Genomic DNA, 26,806 nt, shown 5'->3' on the forward strand with positions numbered 1-26,806 from the left:
TGATTCACCCTTTCCTTACCCGCTGGCTGCATGCTGGCTGCAATATTGGATTGAAGTTCATTCTCTGTCCTCCATAGTACACGCCTGCGTAAGGCAAGATTTTTTCCCTCGAAATTCAGGTGACAGAGTCCCTTTAGTGAGTCATACAATATGACTTAGGATAAAAGCCAAATCAGTTTCTCATTTCGCAGACACGGTGTTTCAGGCTGTTGTCCCTCGTCAGTGCGAAGCATGAGAACTAAGGCTATTTCACACATCAGGTTTTCGCCGTCTGGCACAATCCAGCTAATTTTCCAAAAACCTGATCCGGGGGCCACATTCGTTTTTTTCCCCATAGACTTGTATTAGTGCCGGATGACCTTGTGTTTTGTCCGGTTTTCGCTGGATCCGGCAAATATGCCGTTTCTGGAAAAAACGTCCATAGTAACATTTTTTGCCTCCGGTGAAAAAGCCGGAAACGCTGTATCTTCTAGTTAAAGGTATTCCAACAAAAGTCAGAAACTGTAAAATAAGTCTATTTGCAGATTATGTAATTCTCACCTTAACTAGTCCTTTAGAATCACTTAGAAAGATAACCAAAACATTAGATGAATTTTCCAAGGTCTCGTTTTATAATATCAACCAGAACAAATCACAAATTTTGGACTTATATTTGGATGAGGAACGAAAGGAGAGTATTAAGAAAGAACTCAAGTACTTATGGGAAAAATACACTGTACCATATTTGGGAATTCAAATAACTAGGAAAGCAAAAGACTTAATATATACAAATCGGGCCTTAATTCAGAAAAACATAAACATTGATATCACAACGTTTACCAAACAAGACATATCTTGGTTGGGAAAAACACTGACATATAAGATGCTTTGCTTCCCTAAAATACTTTATGTATTCTGAAAACTGGCTTCAGAAATTACAAACCGAAGTTTCTGGATTTATTTGGAGCAGTAAAATACCAAAGGTTGCTAACACCACAATGTAAAAACAGAAAAAATATGGAGGCCTAAGTGTACCAAATATAATGAACTACTACCTAACCAACTTAATCGAGCAAAGTCAAAAATGGATCAACAGATAACACAGTATGGGTATTAGTTGAAAAAATATTAAACAATAACAAATCATTAAATTTATGTTCAATCTATTTTATTAAACATTTTATAAACAAAAAATATATGAAAAGTAATATATAGAATCATAGAAAATATCTAGTAGTCAAAATGAGAATACCACTTTTAACAGTAAGTCAAACATACCATTGTAGACAATAACAGTAAACATATGGCGAACGCCAACAAGGTATGTAGAAGAAAGACATAGGATAAGAAAAAAAAAAGGAACAAAAAGGGGTTATGGATAAAGGGGTTGTTAAAATCATATATATATATTAATGTGCACATTCTTATGTAACTGTAAAAGTTAGCGGAACAAATTAGGGAAATCAGGTGAGTTCTGAAATAAAATCCATGCACTCCAAATCCTTCTACATTTATTGTTTGCTCCATTACAGTCTGCAGACAGCTCCTCCATTCTACACAGATTCACCATTTCCTTATACCAGTCTAATATGTCAGTGGGGTTTGTAAGTTTCCAAAACCGCGGGATTACCATTTGTGCTGCTGTTAGACCAAACTGAAGAATATCTCTTTTCTGAGTCCCTATTAAAGAAGGTAAAATTGACAGAAGAGCTATTTGAGGGGTCCTTGCTACACTGTTTCCCATGATTTGTTGATAACTTTCTCCCAGAATGGCTTGATCTTAGAGCACTCCCACCAAATGTGAATCATAGAGCCCTCTCACATCTCTAACATACCTCTGAAACTGCTGGATATATTGTGTGTAATTTAGAATGGTAATGATACCATCTCATAAGTATTTTATAGTTATTCTCTCATGCAAACCCAGCGCTAGCAAGTTTATGAGTGAAGAGAAACCCTCTTTCCCATTCCTGAGGAGACAAGTTTATCCCTAAGTCTCACTCCCATGCCTGTTTCAATGTTAACTTCTCTGCTTCACCCTCTCTGCTCAATCCCCCATAAATCACTGATATAGCATGTGGTGGCCTATTTTCTTCTAAGAACAATTTCTCAAAAAAGGTGAAGTTTGAAATTGAAATTTTATCAAAATTATGTGCCAATAGGAAGGATTGTAATGGCAAGTGTTCAAACCACCAAATTTTCTCATTTGGAAACTGAGCCTGTATAGAGACAAATGAAGGCAACTCCCCGTCTTCTGGCACCTGAAACAATCGGGTATCCTCCACTGCCCTCCGACCGAGAAAAAATCTGCGCAAGTATCCAGGGAGAAAGGATGGATTGAAAAACATTGCTGTAAGCGGGCTAATATTCCTATCTGGGAACCCCTTCTTTCTCAGAGTGTGCCATATTTTAAGTGTGTCTCTAGTTAATTACAATTGACTATAGTCGATTGGAGCGCCCCCACGTAAGGGCAATGGGGTACTCGGTACCGGGTCCTTCTCAGTTCTGGGGATGTCACGGTGGCCCGACCCAACCCGTGGCCCTATGAGGGACGTCCAATAAAAGGGGTTTAGCAGTTTATATGAAGAATGTTCGTGACGCCACCTGTGGCATTCGGTCAGGGTGACCGACGCTGCTTAGGGGTCCGCTGGGGTGATGGAATGGCAGCTAGATGGTATACCTTCCCACAGGTGAAGTGTATCCCCAGGGCTTCCCAGAGGTGTAGATGGTGATGGTGTAAGGCGCAGTGAATAACAAGGACACAAATGGTGCAGTCTCTTTACCTTTTACTGAAGACTTCAGCATCCACAGTCCAGGGTACAGATCACAGGGCAGGCAGAGTCCGGCCGGTCTGAAGGCAAATCCAGAGTTCTCTTATCCAGGTGGAAATCAGTAGCCTTCCTAATAGCGCCTGTGTGGTTTAGTACTTCCCTGCTGAGCAGCACGGGATAGTCCTCACAACCTTTGTAGATGTTCTAGATGATATTCCTTCCTCTCTGTCCCCCAGATGGTATGGATAAGACATACCCGTATGACTGATGGCCTGAGGCTTGTTTATAGGGACCCTAGAGATGCCCCGACCCCCACAATTTGCCACTGTGTCTTCTTAGGTTTTAAGGTCGGGCAGCCAACTTGGAATTGACTGTCCTGCCGGTCCCCGAAGTAATGCGTAGAGTCAATTACTCCCTCGGTGTTCCGGCCACCGGCTACGCGCCTCGGAAGGAGGCAGCCTTTACAGGGCAGAACTCCTCCCGGTGTTTTCTCCTTGTGCTGTGACTTCGTTTCTCACTCTCCACAATACAATTCCTTTCTTGTCCTTTCTTAGGATGCTGCCACACGTGGGGCAGGCGCAGCTCCGTATCTTTCTGTCTTGTGCTAGGCCTCTGTCAGGATCCCACCCCTGACAGGGACCCTCTGTCTGCAGCTCAGATGTTCCTCCTTTCCCCCTGTCTGCCTGACAGGTGTTGCCTGGGCAGAGCCAAGTCAGCTTCTCCCCAACTTCCTATCCAACCCACCAGTTTTACCCTACTGTTACTGTTACCCTACTGGTGGACTGGAGTGTGAAGTGTAGTGTGTGTTTTGTGATACCTGGTAAGATGAACCCCTTTAGTGCCATCAGACGTAATATCACTCCCCTTGGTGGAAGAATAATATTACTGCAGCAACCAGGACTCTGGGGCGCTGCACTTCCCCCCCCTCGTTAAATCCAGTACTCCCGGACTGGGAAAAGAAAACAACAATTACAGGTTAGCAAAAGACATGCAAAAATTTTGGAATGCTATAAAACAAATTAATTTAACAGTGCTTCCCTTTATGGGAGGTGAGAACACTTGAACGTTGCAAACAGGAACATATTTACATTGCGCATAAGACAAATGGGAAACAGTTATTATCTATCTATGAAACACAATTACCCGTACAGGTATTCTATCTACTAAGTGCATTTATACAACAATAAATTAACATTTTCTTTAAAACAGTTATTCTTCTCTAAGTGGAAAGTCTTTTAACTCACTTCCTAAGGTTCTCTAGAGGACTCACTAACCCCTACGGGTTCACTTTATTGAAATGCAGAGCAGGTTTCACCCCCACTACGGGCTCACCGTATCTTTCTTCCAATTTCTTTTGTCCTCAATTTTATTCAAAATACATCATTAAACATTTCACTCCCAACATTTATCAAACATTTTACTATTCTTGGCTACATACTATCACTATGTAAAACATTATGGCTATCTAACTTTTTTAAAGCAACATTATCCAAGTGCAATAAGTAAACATTCCCTTTAAGAGGAAACTCCAAGTCTTTTTGAGGTAACGCAAAATAATCACATCAGCAATATGCAAGTCAGTTCAAAGGTGACGTGATGCAATATGAGGGACCCGTTACGAACCCCCGAACGTTGGTCTTGGGTGGGCTACAAGACGTGTAATCCTGACCCGGAATTCTGCCGCACCAACGGGTTTTTCTTCAGGTCTGTGAAGCAAAGCAGTTATTTTTACAGCATAATTTAACAGCAGTTTCTGTTAAGAGGCAGTCTCTGTAAAAGCCTCCTATGTAAAACCAGTAGAGAGCACCTTTAAGAAGGTGCAAACTATTTACAGCAACAGTTTGTGAATCATTCACGTCCATGATTCAGCAGTTCTTTTGGTAAAACAATGATGAACTTGTGCAAAACTAGAAACAACAGGGATCCCTTTAAGAAGAATAACCCTGGACAGGTTCAAGCAGCAAAGAAACAGTTAACTATTTACATTGTCGTGGTTCCGAGGTTTATTTAAACCACTCTGGAGGTAGTACCGGCGGGGGTAGTCCTTTTGGGTATTGGCTACCGCCTGGTACTACATAGCGAGGTCTCTCGTCCCATTTGGAGGTCTGAGCACCCACTGTTTTCCTCTCAGGGCTAATCTTGGCATAGGACACCATGGGTGTTGGCTCAGTAGCCACAACAGTTTCAGTCGTGGTGATAGTGCAAGTGGTAATCCGAGTCGCGGTATATGTGGGGGTGACTGTGGTCGCGGTAGTCTTAGCAGTGGTCTGGATGCAAGGTGGCGCCATTGCCACAGGAGACAATTTAACTGGAGCTTTGATAGAATGTGCCACAGGGTCCCTCTTTTAATTTAAAGCGAACCAACCCTTTTCACCTAAATGTCTTGTGTAAGTAACGGTGTCTCCCGGGTAAAGGTCTCGGTCTGGGTGGCCTTCCCAGAGGTGGGACTCCACATCCCTCCGGTTGACAAAGACCTCTGCATACAGCCCTTGCTCCTTGATGAAGCCCCATCCCCCTTGGAGCTTGAAGGTTACAATGGTGCCATGCTTACGCGGGGCCTGGTGGGTGGTGCAGTCCTTGCGGGCCTTGGCCTTCACTGCTAGGTCGCGTTGGTCGTGGGCCTGGCGCTGGGCCTGGTGTCTCTCTTCCTTCTCCTCCCACTTACGGGCGAGTTGGGTCTGGTAGTCCTCCCAACTTAGGACTTCTACCGTCTCTCCTTTATGTTGTTCTGCCCCGGTGAACCCCATAAAGTCAGACCCAGGATTCACCCAGCAGTACATAGTCCGTTCGGCGTACACTTCACCCGGCAAGGTGATGAGTGCTATTGGGGCCTTTAAGAACTGCTCCATAGCCATGGCCTGGTCCCAGGGTTCGAGGCGCTGGAGTCTATGGGTCCCGCGGGAGGTGGCGCTGCGACGGGGCCTACAAGCAGGCCTTCCGTCACCGGGGTACGATCGGCACGCTTACCGGCCGCAGCGGTGTTCTCCAAGTCGGCTGGTTCCATCGGCGGTGTCATCTGCGACGGTGCTGGCAGCGGCTCCTGGGGCAGTGCAGGGAGCGGCGGCAGTGGCGAGGAATCCTCCGCAGGTGTCGTCCGGTATGCGGCTTTAGTGTTTACCTGCATCTGCAGGAGCTGGTCAATCAACTCCTCCATTCCGGCTTGCAGGGAGTCGGTGTCAGCAGTGGAGGCCTGGTTCCGGTGCCCTTCCAGGTAGCTGGGGGAGTCCTCCGCTCCGACCCCACGCTCTGGTTCTGGGCAGCTGGCCATGGCGTTCTCCACATGGCTCGCTTCTTCCTGGTCTTTTTCCCGCTCTCTCCTTCGTGGGCAGTTTGGTTTTCTTTGTCTCCACCCGCCATTGAGGATCAGGAGGCGGATCTCGGCTGCTGACGGACACGTCCTCAATGTACACAAATATTTAGACTGGGCGGCCATTGTTTTTCTCGCTTCTCAGTTCGTTCATGCCCACAACTCCACGCCCTTCTTCTTCTCCTGCGCTCCTCGTGGCACGGTAATGGCAGCGGTTTAGGCGGGAATTTTGGCGGCAAATGGCAATACACAGTCTTTAAGCAAATCACAGTTCCAATCACAATTCTGACACAGTTCTTAGGCACACATGACCCGATTTTCAGGATTAAGTAGATCCTGTTCGTGATGCCAAGATTTTGAAGCGCCCCCACGTAAGGGCAATGGGGTACTCGGTACCGGGTCCTTCTCAGTTCTGGGGATGTCACGGTGGCCCGACCCGGCCCATGGCCCTATGAGGGACGTCCAATAAAAGGGGTTTAGCAGTTTATATGAAGAATGTTTGTGACGCCACCTGTGGTATTCGGTCAGGGTGACCGACACTGCTTAGGGGTCTGCTGGGGTGATGAAATGGCAGCTAGAGGGTATACCTTCCCACAGGTGAAGTGTATCCCCAGGGCTTTCCAGAGGTGTAGATGGTGATGGTGTAAGGTGCAGTGAATAACGAGGACACAAATGGTGCAGTCTCTTTACCTTTTACTGAAGATTTCATCATCCACAGTCCAGGGTACAGATCACAGGGCAGGCAGAGTCCAGCCGGTCCGAAGGCAAATCCAGAGTTCTCTTATCCAGGTAGAAATCAGTAGCCTTCCTACTAGCACCTGTGTGTTTTAGTACTTCCCTGCTGAGCACCACGGGATAGTCCTCACAACCTTTGTAGATGTTCTAGATGATATTCCTTCCTCTCTGTCCCCCAGATGGTATGGATAGGACATACCCGTATGACTGATGGCCTGAGGCTTGTTTATAGGGACCCTAGAGACGCCCCGACCCCCACAATTTGCCACTGTGTCTTCTTAGGTTTTAAGGTCGGGCAGCCAACTTGGAATTGACTGTCCTGCAGGTCTCTGAAGTAATGCGTAGAGTCAATTACTCCCTCTGTGTTCCGGCTACACGCCTCGGAAGGAGGCAGCCTTTACAGGGCAGAACTCCTCCCGGTGTTTTCTCCTTGTGCCGTGACTTCGTTTCTCACTCTCCACAATACAATTCCTTTCTTGTCCTTTCTTAGGATGCTGCCACACGTGGGGCAGGCGCAGCTCCATATCTTTCTGTCTTGTGCTAGGCCTCTGTCAGGATCCCACCCCTGACAGGGACCCTCTGTCTGCAGCTCAGATGTTCCTCCTTTCCCCCTGTCTGCCTGACAGGTGTTGCCTGGGCAGAGCCCAGTCAGTTTCTCCCCAACTTTCTATCCAACCCACCCGTTTTACCCTACTGTGAGGAGTGCCCTAATAGATAGGAGCAAGGCTCCCCCTGGTGGACTGGAGTGTGAAGTGTAGTGTGTGTTTTGTGATACCTGGTAAGATGAACTCCTTTAGCGCCATCAGACGTAATATCACTCCCCCTGGTGTAAGAATAATATTACTGCAGCAACCAGGTGCAGGGGCGCTGCACAATGATTTCCCAGAACACCATGGCATATGTCTTAAAGGTCCATCCAAACCCTCCTGATCCACCCCCACCCATTGTTTAGCAATTTGAAAGTGCCAGTCTAGAATCCTAATTAATGCAGTAGTCTGGAAGTACCTCCTAAAATTGGCAAGACCAGCACCACCAATATTTAGGTCCAGAAATGGTCTGCATGCTTATGCGAGGTTTGAGTTTACCCCATAAGATTTTGGTTAAAGCTGATCGTAATTTACAGAAGAAACCATGAGGGGGGGAAATCGATACTGTCTGGAAAATGTACTCTATAAGAAGCAGTGTAAAATATCCATTTTGATAGCATTCATCCTTTCAAACCAGGATAGTTTAAATTTACTTTAATTAGCTAGGTCTCTGTATGTTCTGCTTAATAAAGTTTGATAGATAAGCTTGAACAATTTATTAGGATCCGAAGGGACTACGACCCCTAGATATTTCAATGACTCTCCTTGTCATTTAAATGAAAATTTATTCATGCCTTGAAGGACCTCATTCTGAGAAAGGGATATATTTAAGGATTCTGATTTAGAATGATTGACTTTAAAATTACTGAGTGATCCGAACCCATCAAATTCCTTTAAAATCATTGTAAACGATATTTGTGGTTGTGATACATAAAGGAGTAAATCTGTAATCATCTGCATACAGAGCTGTTTTATAAGAGTTAGGCCCTATCGTATGAATATTGCTATAATTTCTGATAGCGTTGGCTAGGTGTTCCATTACCACTACGTAAAGTAATAGAGAAAGTGGCCAGCCCTGTCTGGTTCCATTGTTGATCTTAAATGGGCTAGATAGTGAACCATTTACTCTAACCTGTGCTGTTAGACCATTATATAGGGCTAAGATTTTCTGTAGAAAGTGAGGACCTAGACCTATCTGTCCCAAGGCTTCCTCCATAAACCCCCAATGGCCTCTATCAAAAGCCTTCTCTGTGTCTACAGATAGAAGACCAAGTGGCATGGAGCTAGTTTTTGCCTTGGAAATGATAAGTAATGTCTTAATAGTATTATCCCGGGCCTCTCATCCTTTGACGAAGCTTACTTGATCATTATTGACTAGATAAGGAAGTAAAGGGGCTAGCCTCTCAGCTAAGATTTAATAAAATAATTTAATGTCTATGTTTAAGAGAGAAATCGGCCTAAATTTGGCAATTATTGAAGGGTCTTTACCTGACTTAGGGAGCACACTAATGTGTGCCTCTAGAGATTGGGGGACAAATCCAGTATTATCATCAATAGCACTGAAAGTTTTTGCCATTATTGGAGAGAGTTGTTCCCTAAAGTTTTTATAAAAACTTTATAAGTGCCAGGAGCAGTCATGAACCGCCCCCGTCACTTTAACCCCCGGAACACTGCAATCAAACATGATTGCAGCATTCCGGAGCCGGCAGAGGGACAAACAGCCCCTCTGCCTTTGGATCAGAAACCCTGCGGCATGACGCGGGGTCCCGATGACTCCCATGGTAACCCAATGTCGTCTGACAGCTTACATGACATGCAGATCTGCATGCCATATAAGCGATCAGCCTGCAGAAAATGAGTGTCCCATAGTGGGACACAGAGTAAAAGTTAGAATGAATTTTAATTTTTTTTTTAATAATTGTAAGAAAAATTTAAAAAAATAATACAAAATAATAATAAAAAAATCAATATTTATTCCATCAATAAATAAGAATTTGAATAAAAAAATCTAAACAATAAAAGTACACATATTTAGCATTGCCGCGTCCATAATGACCCGCCCTATAAAACTGTCAACATAGTTAACCCCTTTAGTGAACACCATTAAAAAAACAAGGCAAAAAATCAATACTTTATCATCATTGCTTTTTGGAAGTCTGGACAGCAAGGTGGATTGCTGTTGAGGGGAGATAAAGAGAAAAAAAAAAATCTATAAATCTTCAGCACAGCGAGTGTGAGCGAGCTGAGTGTGACCTGAGCGTCAGTGTGAACGGCGGTAAGTGTGTGACTTGTGATTCAGTGACTTTGGAATCAGGGAGTTTCCAAGGGAGGAATTGCTTCTGTTTTTTTTGTTTGTTTTTTTTTTGTTTTTTGTTTTTTGGGTGTAATTAATACTTTGTATTTATTTTTAATTAACGTTTCTGTGTGCTGCAATCCCCATTAGGAAATGTGCTCCACAATTGTTAATGCCATCCAGTGTACATCTTGCCACATGTATGCAGTCCTTGACCAGCCGGTCGAGGGTGCATACTGCTGTGCGAGATGTGAGCACATTGTGCATTTGGAAACCCAGATACTGGATCTAAATGTGCAGCTGGCAACACTGAGATCCATAGACAATATGGAGAGGAGTCTTCTGCTCACAGAGCAGACGCTCAATGGGATAGATGAGGAGGGGGATGGTAGGATGGAGCTGCTGGACAGTGTGGCAGTTAGCTGGGTGACAGATAGAAGGCGGGGTAGAGGGAAGAGTGCCAGGGAGGCTAGTCCTGATCTGGCACACCCCAATAAGTTTGCTAAGTTGGCAGATGAGGGGGGTGCCAGTACAGGGGTAGCACTGCTGCAGCCAGGCATGTCCTCTGAAAGCCGGAGGAGTGACTGCTCCAGTAAGGGGGGAAATAGGAGAGGAGGGCAGGCCAGACAGGTGCTGGTAGTGGGGGACTCAATTATTAGGGGAACAGATAGGGCAATCTGTCACAAAGACAGGGATCGTCGGACGGTGTGCTGCCTACCTGGCGCTCGAGTCCGACACATCGCTGATCGGGTGGACAGATTACTGGGAGGGGCTGGTGAGGACCCAGCGGTCATGGTGCACATTGGCACAAATGACAAAGTTAGAGGTAGGTGGAAGGTCCTTAAAGATGATTTCAGGGAATTAGGCTGCAAGCTGAAAGCAAGGACCTCCAACGTGGTATTTTCCGAAATACTGCCTGTACCACGTGCCACGCCAGAGAGGCAACGGGAGATTAGGGAGGTTAATAAGTGGCTCAAGAATTGGTGTAGGAAGGAGGGGTTTGGGTTCCTGCAGAACTGGGCCGACTTCTCAGTTGGCTACAGGCTCTACGCTAGGGACGGGCTGCACCTCAATGGGGAAGGTGCAGCTGTGCTGGGGGAGAAAATGGTTAGAAGGTTGGAGGAGTGTTTAAACTAGGGAATGGGGGGGAGGGTATTCATTTTATAGGAGGGGAAGATAGTGCAGATAGAGACCTGGGCACAAATAAGGAAGTTGGGGGTGGCGGTGGCATGGGGGGTGGGGTTAGAACAGTTAGTAATTTAAGAAAGAATAGAGGTACAGAGAGTAACATCAAGTGCATGTATACTAATGCCAGAAGCCTCGCCAACAAAATGGATGAATTAGAACTAATGTTGTTGGAGAACAATTATGACATGGTGGGGATATCTGAGACGTGGCTGGATGAGAGCCATGACTGGGCTGTTAACTTGCAGGGCTATAGCCTGTTCAGAAATGACCGTACAGATAAGCGAGGGGGAGGGGTTGGACTATATGTAAAATCTTCCTTAAAACCCATCCTGCGTGATAATATAGGTGAATTTAATGAAAATGTAGAGTCCCTGTGGGTGGAGATAAGGGGAGGGGGAAAAAATAATAAATTGCTGATAGGGGTTTGTTATAAATCTCCAAAACTAATGGAAGCAATGGAGAATATCCTCGTAAAGCAAATAGATGAAGCTGCGACTCAAGGAGAAGTCATTATTATGGGGGACTTCAACTACCCTGAAATAGATTGGGGAACAGAAACCTGCAGTTCCAGCAAAGGTAATCGGTTTTTGACAACTATGAGAGACAATTACCTTTCACAACTGGTTCAGGACCCAACAAGGAGGGGGGCACTGCTAGACCTAATATTAACCAACAGGCCAGACCGCATATCAAATATAAGGGTTGGGGGTCACTTGGGGAATAGTGATCACAAAATAATAAGTTTTCATGTAACCTTTAATAAGATGGGTAGTAGGGGGGTGACAAGGACACTTAACTTCAGGAGGGCAAATTTCCAACGGATGAGAGAGGATCTTGGTGCAATTAACTGGGACAATATCCTGAGACACAAAAATACACAAAGAAAATGGGAGACATTTATTAGCATCCTGGATAGGACCTGTGCACAGTGTATACCGTATGGGAATAAACATACTAGAAATAGGAGGAAACCAATATGGCTAAATAGAGCTGTAAGGGGCGCAATAAGGGACAAAAAGAAAGCATTTAGAGAATTAAAGGAAGTAGGTAGTGAGGAGGCATTAAATAAATACAGAAAATTAAATAAATTCTGTAAAAAGCAAATCAAGGCAGCAAAGATTGAGACAGAGAGACTCATTGCCAGAGAGAGTAAAAATAATCCCAAAATATTCTTTAACTATATAAATAGTAAGAAACTAAAAAATGACAGTGTTGGCCCCCTTAAAAATAGTCTGGGTGAAATGGTGGATGAGGATGAGGAAAAAGCCAATATGCTAAATGACTTTTTTTCATCAGTATTTACAAAAGAAAATCCCATTGCAGACAAAATGACTAGTGATAAAAATTCCCCATTAAATGTCACCTGCTTAACCCAGCAGGAAGTACAGCGGCGTCTAAAAATAACTAAAATTGATAAATCTCCGGGCCCGGATGGGATACACCCCCGAGTACTGCAGGAACTAAGTACAGTCATTGATAGACCATTATTTTTAATCTTTAAAGACTCCATAATAACAGGGTCTGTACCACAGGACTGGCGTATAGCAAATGTGGTGCCAATATTCAAAAAAGGGGCAAAAACTGAACTCGGTAATTATAGGCCAGTAAGCTTAACCTCTACTGTGGGTAAAATCCTGGAGGGCATTCTAAGGGATGCTATGCTGGAGTATCTGAAGAGGAATAACCTCATGACCCAGTATCAGCACGGGTTTACTAGGGACCGTTCATGTCAGACTAATTTGATCAGCTTCTATGAAGAGGTAAGTTCCGGACTGGACCAAGGGAACCCAGTGGACGTAGTATATATGGACTTTTCCAAAGCTTTTGATACGGTGCCACACAAAAGGTTGTTACATAAAATGAGAGTAATGGGGATAGGGGAAAATATGTGTAAGTGGGTTCAGAGCTGGCTCAGGGATAGGAAACAAAGGGTGGTTATTAATGGAGCACACTCGGACTGGGTCACGGTTAGCAGTGGGGTACCACAGGGGTCAGTATTGGGCCCTCTTCTTTTTAACATATTTATTAATGACCTTGTAGGGGGCATTCAGAGTAGAATTTCAATATTTGCAGATGACACTAAACTCTGCAGGGTAATCAATACAGGGGAGGACAATTTTATATTACAGGATGATTTATGTAAACTAGAAGCTTGGGCTGATAAATGGCAAATGAGCTTTAATGGGGATAAATGTAAGGTTATGCACTTGGGTAGAAGTAATAAGATGTATAACTATGTGCTTAATTCTAAAACTCTGGGCAAAACCGTCAATGAAAAAGACCTGGGTGTATGGGTGGATGACAAACTCGTATTCAGTGGCCAGTGTCAGGCAGCTGCTACAAAGGCAAATAAAATAATGGGATGTATTAAAAGAGGCATAGATGCTCATGAGGAGAACATAATTTTACCTCTATACAAGTCACTAGTTCGACCACACTTAGAATACTGTGCACAGTTCTGGTCTCCGGTGTATAAGAAAGACATAGCTGAACTGGAGCGGGTGCAGAGAAGAGCGACCAAGGTTATTAGAGGACTGGGGGGTCTGCAATACCAAGATAGGTTATTACACTTGGGGCTATTTAGCTTGGAAAAACGAAGACTAAGGGGTGATCTTATTTTAATGTATAAATATATGAGGGGACAGTACAAAGACCTTTCTGGTGATCTTTTTAATCATAGACCTGAGACAGGGACAAGGGGGCATCCTCTACGTCTGGAGGAAAGAAGGTTTAAGCATAATAACAGACGCGGATTCTTTACTGTAAGAGCAGTGAGACTATGGAACTCTCTGCCGTATGATGTTGTAATGAGTGATTCATTAATTAAATTTAAGAGGGGACTGGATACCTTTCTGGAAAAGTATAATGTTACAGGGTATATACACTAGATTCCTTGATAAGGCGTTGATCCAGGGAACTAGTCTGATTGCCGTATGTGGAGTCGGGAAGGAATTTTTTTCCCCATGGTGGAGTTACTCTTTGCCACATGGGGTTTTTTTGCCTTCCCCTGGATCAACATGTTAGGGCATGTTAGGTTAGGCTATGGGTTGAACTAGATGGACTTACAGTCTTCCTTCAACCTTAATAACTATGTAACTATGTAACTATACCGCCGAACACAAAGTGGAATAACACGCGACCAAAAAGTCGGATATAAATAACGTGGTACCGTTGAAAACATCATCTTGTCCAGCAGAAAGCAAGCTGACATATAGCTCCATCATGGTAAAAATAAAAAGTTATAGCTCTCTGAATAAAGCGATGCAAAAATTATAATTTTTTATATAAAATAGTTTTTATTGTATAAAAGCTCCAAAACATAAAGATATAAATGAGGCATTCCTGTCATCATACTGAATAAAACTGCTTTATCAATTTTACCACACGGGAAACGATATAAACGCCCCCCTTCCCTAAAAGAAATTCATGAATTGCTGGTTTTTATTCATTCTGCCTCACAAAAATTGGAATAAAAAGTGATCAAAAAAATGTAATGTGCCCAAAATTGGTACCAATAAAAACGTCAACTCGTCCCACGTAAAACAAGACCTCACATGACTATGTAGGCCAAAATATGGAAAAATTATAGCTCTCAAAATGTGATGATGCAAAAACTATTTTTTGCAATAAAAAGCGTCTTTTAGTGTGTAACAGCTGCCAAACATAAAAACCCACTATAAAAACCTGCTATGAATAGTAAATCAAACCCCCTTTATCACCCTCTTAGTTAGGGAAAAATAATAAAATAAAAAAATGTATTTATTTCCATTTTCCAATTAGGATTAGGGTTAGGGTTGAGGCTAAAGATAGGGTTAGGTTTGGGGCTAAAGATAGGGTTGGGGTTGGGCCAAAGTTAGGGTTGGGGCTTGAGTTGGGGTTAGGGTTTGGATTACGTTTACAGTTGGGATTAGGGTTAGGGGTGTGGTTAGGGTTATGATTAGAGTTGGGATTAGGATAAGGGGTATGTTGGGGTTAGGGGTGTGGTTAGGGTTGGGATTTGTGTTAGGTGTGTCTTCGGGTTAGGGGTGTGGTTAGGGTTACGTTTAGGGTTGGGATTAGGGTTTGGGGTGTGTTGGGGTTAAGGTTGGAGTTAGAATTAGGGTGTTTCCACTGTTTAGGTACATTAGGGGCTCTCCAAACGCAACATGGCATCTCAATTCCAGCCAATTCTGAGCTGAAAAAGTAAAATGTGCTCCTTCCCTTCTGAGTTCTGCCATGTGACCAAAAGTGGTTTACCCCCACAAATGGGGTATCAGCGTACTCAGGACAAAGTGGACAACAGCTTTTGTAGTCTAATTTCTCCTGTTACCCTTGTGAAAATAAAAATTTGAGGGCTAAAAAATAATTTTTTGGGGAAAAAAGATTTTTAATTTCTACGGCTCTTCGTTACAAACTTTAGTGAAACACTTGGGGGTTCAAAGTTCTCACAACACATATAGATAAGTTCCTTGGGGGGTCTAGTTTCCAAAATGGGGTCACTTATGGGGGGTTTCTACTGTTTAGGCACATCAGTGGCTCTGCAAATGTAACATGATGCCCGCAGACCATTCCATCAAAGTCAGCATTCCAAAACATCACTACTTCCCTTCCAAGCCCCAACGTGTGCCCAAACAGTAGTTTTCTCCCACATATGGGGTATCAGCATACTCGGGAAAAATTGGACAACAACTTTTGGGGTCCAATTTCCCCTGTTACTTTTTGGAAAATACAAAATTAAGGGCTAAAAATTCATTTTTGTGGGAAAAAAATATTTTTTATTTTCATGGCTTTCATGGCAGTGAGAATCTGGAATTGCTTGCCTGAGGAGGTGGTGATGGCGAACTCAGTCGAGGGGTTCAAGAGAGGCCAGGATGTCTTCCTGGAGCAGAACAATATTGTATCATACAATTATTAGGTTCTGTAGAAGGATGTAGATCTGGGGATTTATTATGATGGAATATAGGCTGAACTGGATGGACAAATGTCTTTTTTCAGCCTTACTTACTAACTATGGCTCTGCATTACAGACTTTAGTGAAACACTTGGGGATTCAAAGTTCTCACAACACATCTAGAAAAGTTCCTTGGGGGGGTCTAGTTTCCAATATGTTGTCACTTGTGGGGGTTTCTACTGTCTAGGTACATCAGAGGCTCTGCAAACGCAACATGATGCCTGCAGACCATTCCACAGTCTGCATTCCAAAATGGCCCTCCTTCTCTTCCAAGCTCTGCCATGCACCGAAATGGTAGTTCCCCCCCACATATGGGGTATCAGAGTACTCAGGACAAATTGCACAACAACTTTTGGTTTCAAATTTCTCCGGATATCCTTGAGAAAATAAAAAATTGCGGGCTAAAAATCATTTTTGTGGAAAAAAATGTTTTTATTTTAATTTTCACAGCTCTACATTATAAACTTTCGTGAAACAATTGGGGGTTCAAAGTGCTCACCACACATCTATAAAAGTTCCTTGGGTGGTCTAGTTTCCAAAATGCGGTCACTTGTGAGGGGTGCAACTATTTAGGCACATCAAGGGCTCACCAAACGCGACATGGCATCTGATCTTAATTCCAGCCAATTCTGTATTGAAAATGTCAAACAGTGCTCCTTCCCTTCCGAGCTCTGCCATGCGCCCAAACAGTGGTTTACCCCCACATATGGGTTATCAGCGTACTCAGGACAAACTGCACAACAACTTTTGAGGTCTAATTTCTCCTGTTACCCTTGGGAAAATAAAAAAAATGGTGATGAAAAGATAATTTTTGTGAAAAAAATATGATTTTTTATTTTTACTGCTCTACATTATAAACTTCTGTGAAGCACTTGGGGGTTCAAAGTGCTCAACACACGTCTAGATAAGTTCCTTTGGGGGTCTACTTTCCAAAATGGTGTCACTTGTAGGGGGTTTCCATTGTTTAGGCACATCAGGGGCTCTCCAAATGCGACATGGCGTTTGATCAAAATTCCAGCCAATTTTGCATTGAAATGTCAAACAGCGCTCCGTCCATTCCGAGCTCTGACATGTGCCCAAACAGTGGTTTACCCCCATATATGGGATATCGACATACTCAGGTCAAATTGTAGAGCAACTTTTGGGGTCGAATTTCTTCTGTTACCCTTGGAAAATAAAGCAAATTGCATCTGAAGTACATTTTTTTGTGAAAAAAAGTTAAATGTTCATTTTTTTTAAACATTCCCAAAATTCCTGTGAAGCACTTGAAGGGTTAATAAACTTCTTGAATGTGGTTTTGAGCACCTTGAGGGGTGCAGTTTTTAGAATGGTGTCACTTTTGGGTATTTTCTATTATATAGACCCCTCAAAGTGACCATCAAATGTGATGTGGTCCCTAAAAAAAAATGGTGTTGTAAAAATGAGAAATCACTGGTCAACTTTTAACCCTTATAACTTCCTAACTAAAAATTTTTGTTCCAAAATTGTGCTGATGTAAAGTAGACATGCGGGAAGGCAAAGTGGAAGGAAAATATGAACATTCTACTTTTTTCACGAAAAATATACTTTAGACCCAAACTTTTATATTTTCATAAGGGTATCAGGAGAAAATGGACCACAAAATTTGTTGTGCAATTTCTCGAGGGTACGCCAATATCCTGTATGTGGGGAAAAGCCACTTTTTGAATGAAAAATTGGTTGGAATCAATGGCGGGCACCATGTCACATTTGGAGACCCCATGATGTACCTAAACAGTGGAACCCCCCAATTCTAGCTCCAACCCTAACACACCACTACCAATGACCCTAATACCAACCCTAACCCTAATCACAACCCTAACACCAACTGCAACACCACCCTAACCCCAACCCAACCATAACCCCAACACAACCGTAACTCCAACACAACCTTAATCCCAACACAACCCTAACACTAGCTCCAACCGTAACCCTAGTGCCAACCTTAACCCTAGCTCAACCGTAGCTCTAACCCCTACCCTAACCGTAACCCCAACCCTAACCCTAGCCCCAAACCTATCCCTAGCCCCAACCCTAGCCCTAGCTCTAACCCCAACCCTAGCCCCAACGCTAAACCTAGCTCTAACTTCAATCCTAACCCTAGCCCCAGCTCTAACACTAACGGCAAAGAATGGAAAAAATGCATTTATTTTATTATTTTTACCAAACTAAGGGGGTTATAAACTTGGAGCACTCACATATATGAGGCCTGTCACGGAAATACCACACTGTCAAATATGTGGCCTGTATTTTTTTTAATGCAAAATAGTGCTGTATATAAGTAGAGTAACAGACAGCAAAAACAGTGGAAAACTGGCCTAAGATGCCCAAACTTGGAGCATGCACATATATGAGGCCTGTCACGGAAATACCACACTGCCAAATATGTGGCCTGTATTTTTTTAAATGCAAAATAGTGCTGTATATAAGTAGAGTAACAGACAGCAAAAACAGTGGAAGCCAGCCTAAAATGCACAAACTGGAGCACACAGATATACAGTACAGACGAAAAGTTTGGACACACCTTCTCATTTAAAGATTTTTCTGTATTTTCATGACTATGAAAATTGTAAATTCACACTGAAGGCATCAAAACTATGAATTAACACATGTGAAATGATATACTTAACAAAAAAGTGTGAAACAACTGAAAATATGTCTTACATTCTAGGTTTTTCAAAGTAGCCACCTTTTGCTTTGATGACTGCTTTGCACACTCTTGGCATTCTCTTGATGAGCTTCAATAGGTAGTCACCGGAAATGGTCTTCCAACAATCTTGAAGGAGTTCCCAGAGATGCTTAGCACTTGTTGACCCTTTTGCCTTCACTCTGCGGTCCAGCTCACCCCAAACCATCTCGATTGGGTTCAGGTCTGGTGACTGTGGAGGTCAGGTCATCTGGTGTAGCACCCCATCACTCTCCTTCTTGGTCAAATAGCCCTTACACAGCCTGGAGGTGTGTTTGGGGGTCATTGTCCTGTTGAAAAATAAATGATGGTCCAACTAAACGCAAACCGGATGGAATAGCATGCCGCTGCAAGACGCTGTGGTAGCCATACTGATGCAGTATGCCTTCAATTTTGAATAAATTCCCAACAGTGTCACCAGAAAAGCACACCCACACCATCCTACCTCCTCCATTCTTCAGGCAGGCATGTAGAGTCCATCCGTTCACCTTTTCTGCGTCGCACAAGGACACGTGGTTGGAACCAAAGATCTCAAATTTGGACTCATCAGACCAAAGCACAGATTTCTACTTGTCTAATGTCCATTCCTTGTGTTCTTTAGCCCAAACAAGTCTCTTCTGCTTGTTGCCTGTCCTTAGCAGTGGTTTCCTAGCAGCTATTTTACCATGAAGGTCTGCTGCACAAAGTCTCCTCTTAACAGTTATTGTAGAGATATGTCTGCTGCTAGTGTGGCATTGACCTGGTCTCTAATCTGAGCTGCTGTTAACCTGCGATTTCTGAGGCTGGTGACTCGGATAAGCTTATCCTCAGAAGCAGAGGTGACTCTTGGTCTTCCTTTCCTGGGGCGGTCCTCATGTGAGCCAGTTTCTTTGTAGCGCTTGATAGTTTTTGCCACTGCACTTAGGGACACTTTCAAAGTTTTCCCAAATTTTCAGACTGACTGACCTTCATTTCTTAAAGTAATGATGGCCACTCGTTTTTCTTTACTTAGTTGCTTTCTTCTTGCCATAATACAAATTCTAACAGTCTATTCAGTAGGATTACCAGCTGTGTATCCACCAGACTTCTGCTCAACACAACTGATGGTCCCAACCCCATTTATAAGGCAAGAAATCCCACTTATTAAACCTGACAGGGCACACCTGTGAAGTGAAAACCATTTCCAGTGACTGCCTCTTGAAGCTCATCAAGAGAATGCCAACTTTGAAGAACCTAGAATATAAGACCTATTTTCAGTTGTTTCACCCTTTTTTGTTAAGTATATAATTCCACATGTGTTAATTCATAGTTTTGATGCCTTCAGTGTGAATGTACAATTTTCATAGTCATGAAAATACAGAAAAATCTTTAAATAAGAAGATGTGTCCAAACTTTTGGTCTGTACTGTATGAGGCCTGTCACGGAAATACCACACTGCCAAATATGTGGCCTGTATTTTCGGGGGGGTCTGCAAAATAGTGCTGTATATAACTAGAGTAACATACAGAAAAAACAGTGGAAAACTGTCCTAAAATGCCCAAACTTGGAGCACACAGATATATGAGGCCAGTCAGGGAAATACCACACTGCCAAATATGTGGCCTGTATTTTATATTTTTTTTAATGCAAAATAGTGCTGCATATAGGTAGAATTACCACACTGCCTCTTCCTGCCTGTTGGGGTGATATGCTTCCTACCCCATGTGTGCTGCTGTCCTCGCTCTGCATGTCCTGCCAGGTTGGGTCAGTTACTGTGTCATCCACCACCTTGTCTTCCACATTCGCACCCTCACATTCTCCTGATATTCTGGCAATTGTGTCTCATCATCGTCCACCTCTTGTGACACTTTCCCACCATTGCCTTCGTGTGTCCGTGGCTGTTCAAATGTTTTGGCATCGTTACATGCACTCTCATCTGGCCCCACTTCAAGTTGACAGGCTGAGAGTCCAGAATCTTTAAAGGGAAAACTGAACAGCTCTTTGGAATGTCCATGTGTGGGATCAGTTATCTCAGGGCACTCAGCATGGTGGGAGGAAGGAGGATCAGGGTGAGTAATATCCAGTCCACAATCTCGGCTTCTCAGACTTGACCGTGTGGAAGACATAGTGGTTGTGATAGTGGCTAAGTGACTGGAAGCATTATCTGCTATCCAACCAACAACCGTTTCACACTGTTCTGGCTTCAACAGTGGTGTGCTGCGGTCCCCTAGAAACTGGGACAGGAAGGTCGAGTGCGAACATGTGGGTCTTTGCTGTTGACCACTTTCAGCTTGGCCACGGCCTCGTTCTCTGCAAGCACCATCAGCTTCACATCCACTTCCCCGTCCCTTGTCTTGCCCACTTTAAATGGACTACTGAACTATTTCAAAAGCTCAACACAAATGTATTTATTTGTAGCAAAATTATATCTGATCAGTATGCCTTCAAAGCTACGATTTTTCCACCACAGATTCAACAGGCCTCAGCCTGACATAACAGACTGTATAAATTTTTTTTTGTGTTTTAGAGAATTTTTTTTTTTATAAAAAAAGAGTGGAGCAGACAGAACTATGCAACTTATGCCTGCGAAGCTAAGATTTTTCCACCGCAGATACAACAAGCCTCAGCCTGACATAACAGACTGTATAATTTTTGGGGGGGGGGTTTGGAGAATTTAAAAAAAAAAAAAAAGAGTGGAACAAGGCTAGCAGACAGAACTATGAAACCTATGACTACGAAGCTAAGATTTTAGAAGAACAGATACACCAGGCCTCAGCCTGACAGAACTGACTGTATAAATGTTTAGGTTTTTTGGGTGAATTTTTGAAAAAGATAAAGGAGAACAAGGCTAGCACACAGAACTATGATACGTATGCCTGCAAAACTACAATTTTTCCACCACCGATACACCAGGCCGCAGCCATAGATAGACTGTATAATTTTTTTTTCTCTTGTATGTGAAATTTGGCAAAAAATTAAAAGTGAGTACAACAAGGCTAGCTGACAGAACTATGCAACTTATGCCTGTGAAGCTACGATTTTTCCACCACAGATACAGCAGGCCTCAGCCTGACATAACAGACTGTATATATATTTTTTTTTTTTTGGGGGGGGGGTGGTTTGGAGAATTTTAAAAATAAAAAAAAAGAGTGGAACAAGGCTAGCAGACAGAACTATGAAACCTATGCCTGTGAAGCTACGATATTTCAAACACAGATACACCAAGTCTCAGCCTGACAGAACAGACTGTATAAATGTTTTTTGGGGTGAATTTTTGAAAAAAAACAAACAAACAAGGCTAGCACACAGAACTATGATACGTATGCCTGCGAAACTACGATTTTTCCACCACCGATACACCAGCCGTCAGCCTCAGATAACAGACTGATGTAAATGTGGCCTTGATTCTTTTGGGCACAACTAAATTGTGTCAACAAGTTGGCTATGACACACAAAAAAAAGATTGTTTGGCGCACTCACATCTGGTGTCTGGGACAAAAAAAACGGTAGATTTCAATAACCTGGCTGTAGTAGGCAGCGTGAACAAGCAAATAGATGTTAAAATAAGGGGGCTATGGATTGCTTTCGAATAAAAGGAGCAGGTATCAGGTGAAGAAAAAAAAAAGCCACAGAAAATTGCTGCTAGATATATATTAAATAAGCAGCAGCAGACAGTAATGGAGCTTTGGAGGTATGTAGTGAGAGCTATGTACTCACACACAGTGCCTGCAGGCCTTGCACTGATGTGGGTATGCGCATATAGACTCCCCTGCCTACCTAGTGCTGCAATCTGGGGACCCCCGAATTATCGCTAAAAAGGACTGTTGGTTTCTCAGGAGTTGTGGACTGAACAGTTGCAGACCTACACTAACTCTTAAAAACACGATTCTGACCCTATTTCACTAGCAGCTCTCCCTACACCCGCAAAGTCCGGAGCAGAATGCGGCGAGCAGGGCGGCGCCAGGTCTCTTATAGACCTGATGACGCTGTGAGGCCAGCTAATTACTATAATACCACAACAAAGATGGATGTGGCATTACAGTGCATGTCAGATGATCCCTGCATTGTCATTGGTGCTCTAAAGAGCCCCAGAATTGCAGGGCAGAGACCCGAGCTCCCACCGAATAATCCCGGAAATACTCAGTGTTCGCCGAGTACACCGAGCATAGTGATATTTGGGCGAGTTACGAGTAGTGGCGAGCACGTTCGCTCATCACTATTCATCACCTATTTATAATGTAACTTGATGCATGGAGTAGTATGTTGCATTGATTTTTACTCTCTTGACTCTGATCTGCGGTGCCATTTTCTTGGTATTGTTCACCATCTTATCTCTCCTTTACTTTATGCATGTATATGTTTTAATTAATTGATTAATAAAAATATACTTTTTTTAAACTGTAGTTCTGCATGTGCAATTTTCTTTGTATGGGTTTTTAGTCTTCTTTGAACAGAACTTCCTTTTTACCAATTCCCGGCATGAGCACAGGTGTTTTGATTATTTAACACTGTGCATTGTTCGTCTAATCTGTTTTATCTATATAAAAGATTTAGAGATGCAGGTTATTAAAAAAAAGCCCCTAAAAAGGCTTTTCATCATGCAGTACATACTTCGAGAGATCAACTTTTGCAAAATCAAAAGCTTCCTGTTGCTGCAAAAAATAAAAATGGCCAATTATTTTGATGCATAGGCACCTAAGATTGTGGGGCATCAAATGTTAAAAAGATACTAATCTAATATTGGTACCTCTTTAAAGAAGATAAAGATCTGAGTGATAGGATCTCCCAATATGTGAGCATTGCATTTTGGAGAGGACCAAATTTGAAAAATGTGCTCATCCCAAGTCATTTCCCACAATAGGTGAGTCAGGTAGCAGCTGGATTACAAATAAAATGACAGGCTGTTTCAAATGCAAGGCGTTCAACTTTATTCTTTCAGCTAAACAATTTAAAAGTCCGAAACAACCGGAAAAAATATATACTGTATTATCTAAAACTTTATTAACTTTGTATATGCCTCCAGCTGCCTTTGTCCACTTCTGTACGTAGGTAAGACTAGACAACAATTTAGAAGACTTATTATACAACACGTCGGGTCTATTAGAAATGAACATGATACGCCACTGTCACACCATATGAGATTCCATCACAGTTTGAATTCCCTAGCTATAACATTTTGGGGTGTTTAAAAGTATACCCTTAAACAAAGGTAAGGGAATCAGAATCTGATCTTGTTAAAAGAAGAAGCTAGATGGATTTATCGCCTTGGCATTATGAGTCCAATGGGATTAAATGAGGGTTTTTCAGATGGCGCTTTTTTGTAGATTATTATTATTATTATTATTATTTATTTATATAGCACCATTAATTCCATGGTGCTGTACATGAGAAAGGGGTTACATACAGAGTTATAGATATAATTTACAGTAATCAGGTTTACAGTGACACGTCTGGTACAGAGGGGAGAGGACCCTGTCCTTGCGGACTTACATTCTATGGGATAAAAACCTGTACATATTTAAACCATTAGGGAGATATATTCATAATATAGAATAACAGTATTGATTTGGGGTATAATTGTTTTTAAATTTGTTTTAATTTGCACTTTTTTATATTAAGTCTCTGATTTTTCTGTGTGTCATTTTGGAGCATTGATTTGGAATCAATCAACCCTAGATATAGGAAGTTGTTTTAATATTTGGAGCAAAAGATTTCTCATCTCTATATAGTGGGCGGGTACAATATATCTACCACTGTTATAATATGAAATATGGCAATACCCTAAATTATTTTCAATGCCTTAAAATTCACTATTTTTTTTCCCTTATGAAGATTATATACAGTTCACTAATGTAGCTATATTTGTCCGCATTTGGTATAGAATAATCTTTGTTAATACTTCATAACCTACTGGATGTGTTGTTTTCAAAAAGATATCACATCTGAATGAATGTAAGGGAATATTTAGTGTCAATATAAGCAATAGAAACAGAAGACAGAAAAGATTAATGCTCAATATGACTAATGTAGCTGATCCAGTTTTGCTATTGATTATAACGTACCGTATTTTGCGGTTTATAAGACGCATCGGATTATAAGAGGCACCTCAAATTTTGAGGAGAAAAATAGGAAAAAAAAATATTTTTAATAAAATGGTGCTTCGTACAATCCATGCATCTTATTACTTACTGGGGGTGGTGGCTGCGGTGAAGCAGGGTGCCAGGCTCGCTGCTGGTGGAGGCAGGATTGTGGCAATGCTGCAGACCTCAGACTGGGAGAAAGTGGTGTTCGGATGTGCGACTCTGCCGGCGTTCAGTAGTGTATTTCCATGGTTTACATTGCGGTGAACTCCAGGAAAATGGACGCCAGGGCGGCGCATGCGCAGATGGAGATCTTAGCGCTGAGATCTCATCTCCCGAGATCTTGGTGCCGAGATCTCCATCTGTGCATGCGCTGCCCCGGCAGCCATTTTCCTGGAGTTCACCACAATGTAAACCATGGAAGTGGGGGAGTCCCTGGCTTTCACAAAATGTCAGCGGAGCCCTCGCACCACCGAACACCTGCAGTGTCGCACCTCCAAACTGCTCCTCATCCCAGCCTGTAGCATGCAGCAATGCACCACTTTTGCCTCCTCCAGCAGCGACCCTGGGACCCTACTCCACCATGACTGGAAAGGTATATTCGAATTATAAGACGCACCCCCATTTTCCCCAAAAATTTTTGGGAAAAAAGTGCGTCTTACAATCCAAAAAATACGGTATATCCTAGGGTGCCATCTGAGATTAGAGCCTGTAATGGTTCAATTATTATTATTTATTTTTATAGCGTAATTTATTCCATAGCGCTTTACATGTGAGAAGGGGTATACATAATGAAAAACAAGTACAATAATCTTAATCAATACAAGTCACTACTGGATGACATACCAAGTTTTGTTACAGGCTGAGATAGGAAAGTTCAGTTTGGAAAAGCTGGCTGACATACCAAGTTTTGTTACAGGCTGAGATAGGAAAGTTCAGTTTAGAAAAGCTGGATGACATACCTGCAGGGAGAATAGATAAATATACATGCTGATTAGAGTGCAATGATGGCAGATGGCAGGGTACAATCTCTATACATCATTGTGGGATTAATTCTGAGCATTACACTTCTATGATACACTTATGTGATACACTGGGCACACTGATGTCTTGGCAGCCTTATGCTATACAATATATGTGCAACAAAGTGCATTCAGGTGTGAAGAAGAGGGGAGTGGTCAGCTCTCCTCTTGGTCAGATAATTAAGAGAGCCAGATGTATATGATCAAGGCAGAGTTAAGGTCATAAATAACATTGGGGATATTTAAGGGTTAAGTTGAAAAGCATACCAAGTTTTGTTACAGGCTGAGACAGGAAAGTTCAGTTTGGAAAAGCTGGATGACATACCAAGTTTTGTTACAGGCTGACATAGAAAAGTTCAGTTTGGAAAAGCTGGCTGACATAGCAAGTTTTGTTACAGGCTGAGATAGGAAAGTTCAGTTTGGAAAAGCTGGAGGACATACCAAGTTTTGTTACAGGCTAAAATATGAAAGTTCAGTTTAGAAAAGCTGGATGACATACCTGCAGGGAGAATAGATAAACATGCTGATTAGAGTTCGATGATGTCAGATGGCATTGTACAATCTCTATACATCATTCTGGAATTCATTCTGACCATTACACTTCTATGATACACTTATGTGATACACTGGGCACACTGACGTCTTGGCAACCTTATGCTATACAATATTTGTGCAACAAAGTGCATTCAGGTTTGAAGAAGAGGAGAGTGGTCTGTTCTCCTCTTGGTCAGATAATTAAGAGAGCCAGATATATATGATCAAGGCAGAGTAAACAAGGTCATAAATAATATTGGGGATATTGAAGGGATCAGTTGAAAATCATACCAAGTTTTGTTACAGGGTGAGACAGGAAAGTTCAGTTTGGAAAAGCTGGATGACATACCAAGTTTTGTTACAGGCTGAGATAGGAAAGTTTAGTTTGGAAATGCTGGCTGACATACAATACATGAACAATTAATTGCATTCAGCTGTGAAGCAGAGGGGAGTGGTCTGTGCTCCTCTTGGTCAGATAATTAAGAGAGCCAGATGTATATGAACAAGGCAGAGTAAACAAGGTCATAAATAACATTGGGGATATTGAAGGGTTCAGTTGCAAAGCATACCAAGTTTTTTTTACAAGCTGAGACAGAAAAGTTCAGTTTGGAAAAGCTGGATGACATACCTGCAGGGAGAATAGATAAATATACATGCTGATTAGAGTGCGATGATGTCAGATGGCAGGGTACAATCTTTATACATCATTCTGGAATTA

General features: G+C 42.5%; 1 protein-coding gene across 1 annotated transcript in view; it reads left to right on the forward strand.

The window, feature by feature from the left end:
- Window positions 1–26,806, forward strand: part of STAT1 (signal transducer and activator of transcription 1) — a 2,295,457-nt gene that overhangs the window by 1,925,070 nt on the left and 343,581 nt on the right. The window lies entirely within an intron of this gene.

Source organism: Ranitomeya variabilis, chromosome 7 (genome assembly GCF_051348905.1).
Source record: "Ranitomeya variabilis isolate aRanVar5 chromosome 7, aRanVar5.hap1, whole genome shotgun sequence".
In the NCBI taxonomy this organism is placed as follows: Eukaryota; Metazoa; Chordata; class Amphibia; order Anura; family Dendrobatidae; genus Ranitomeya; species Ranitomeya variabilis.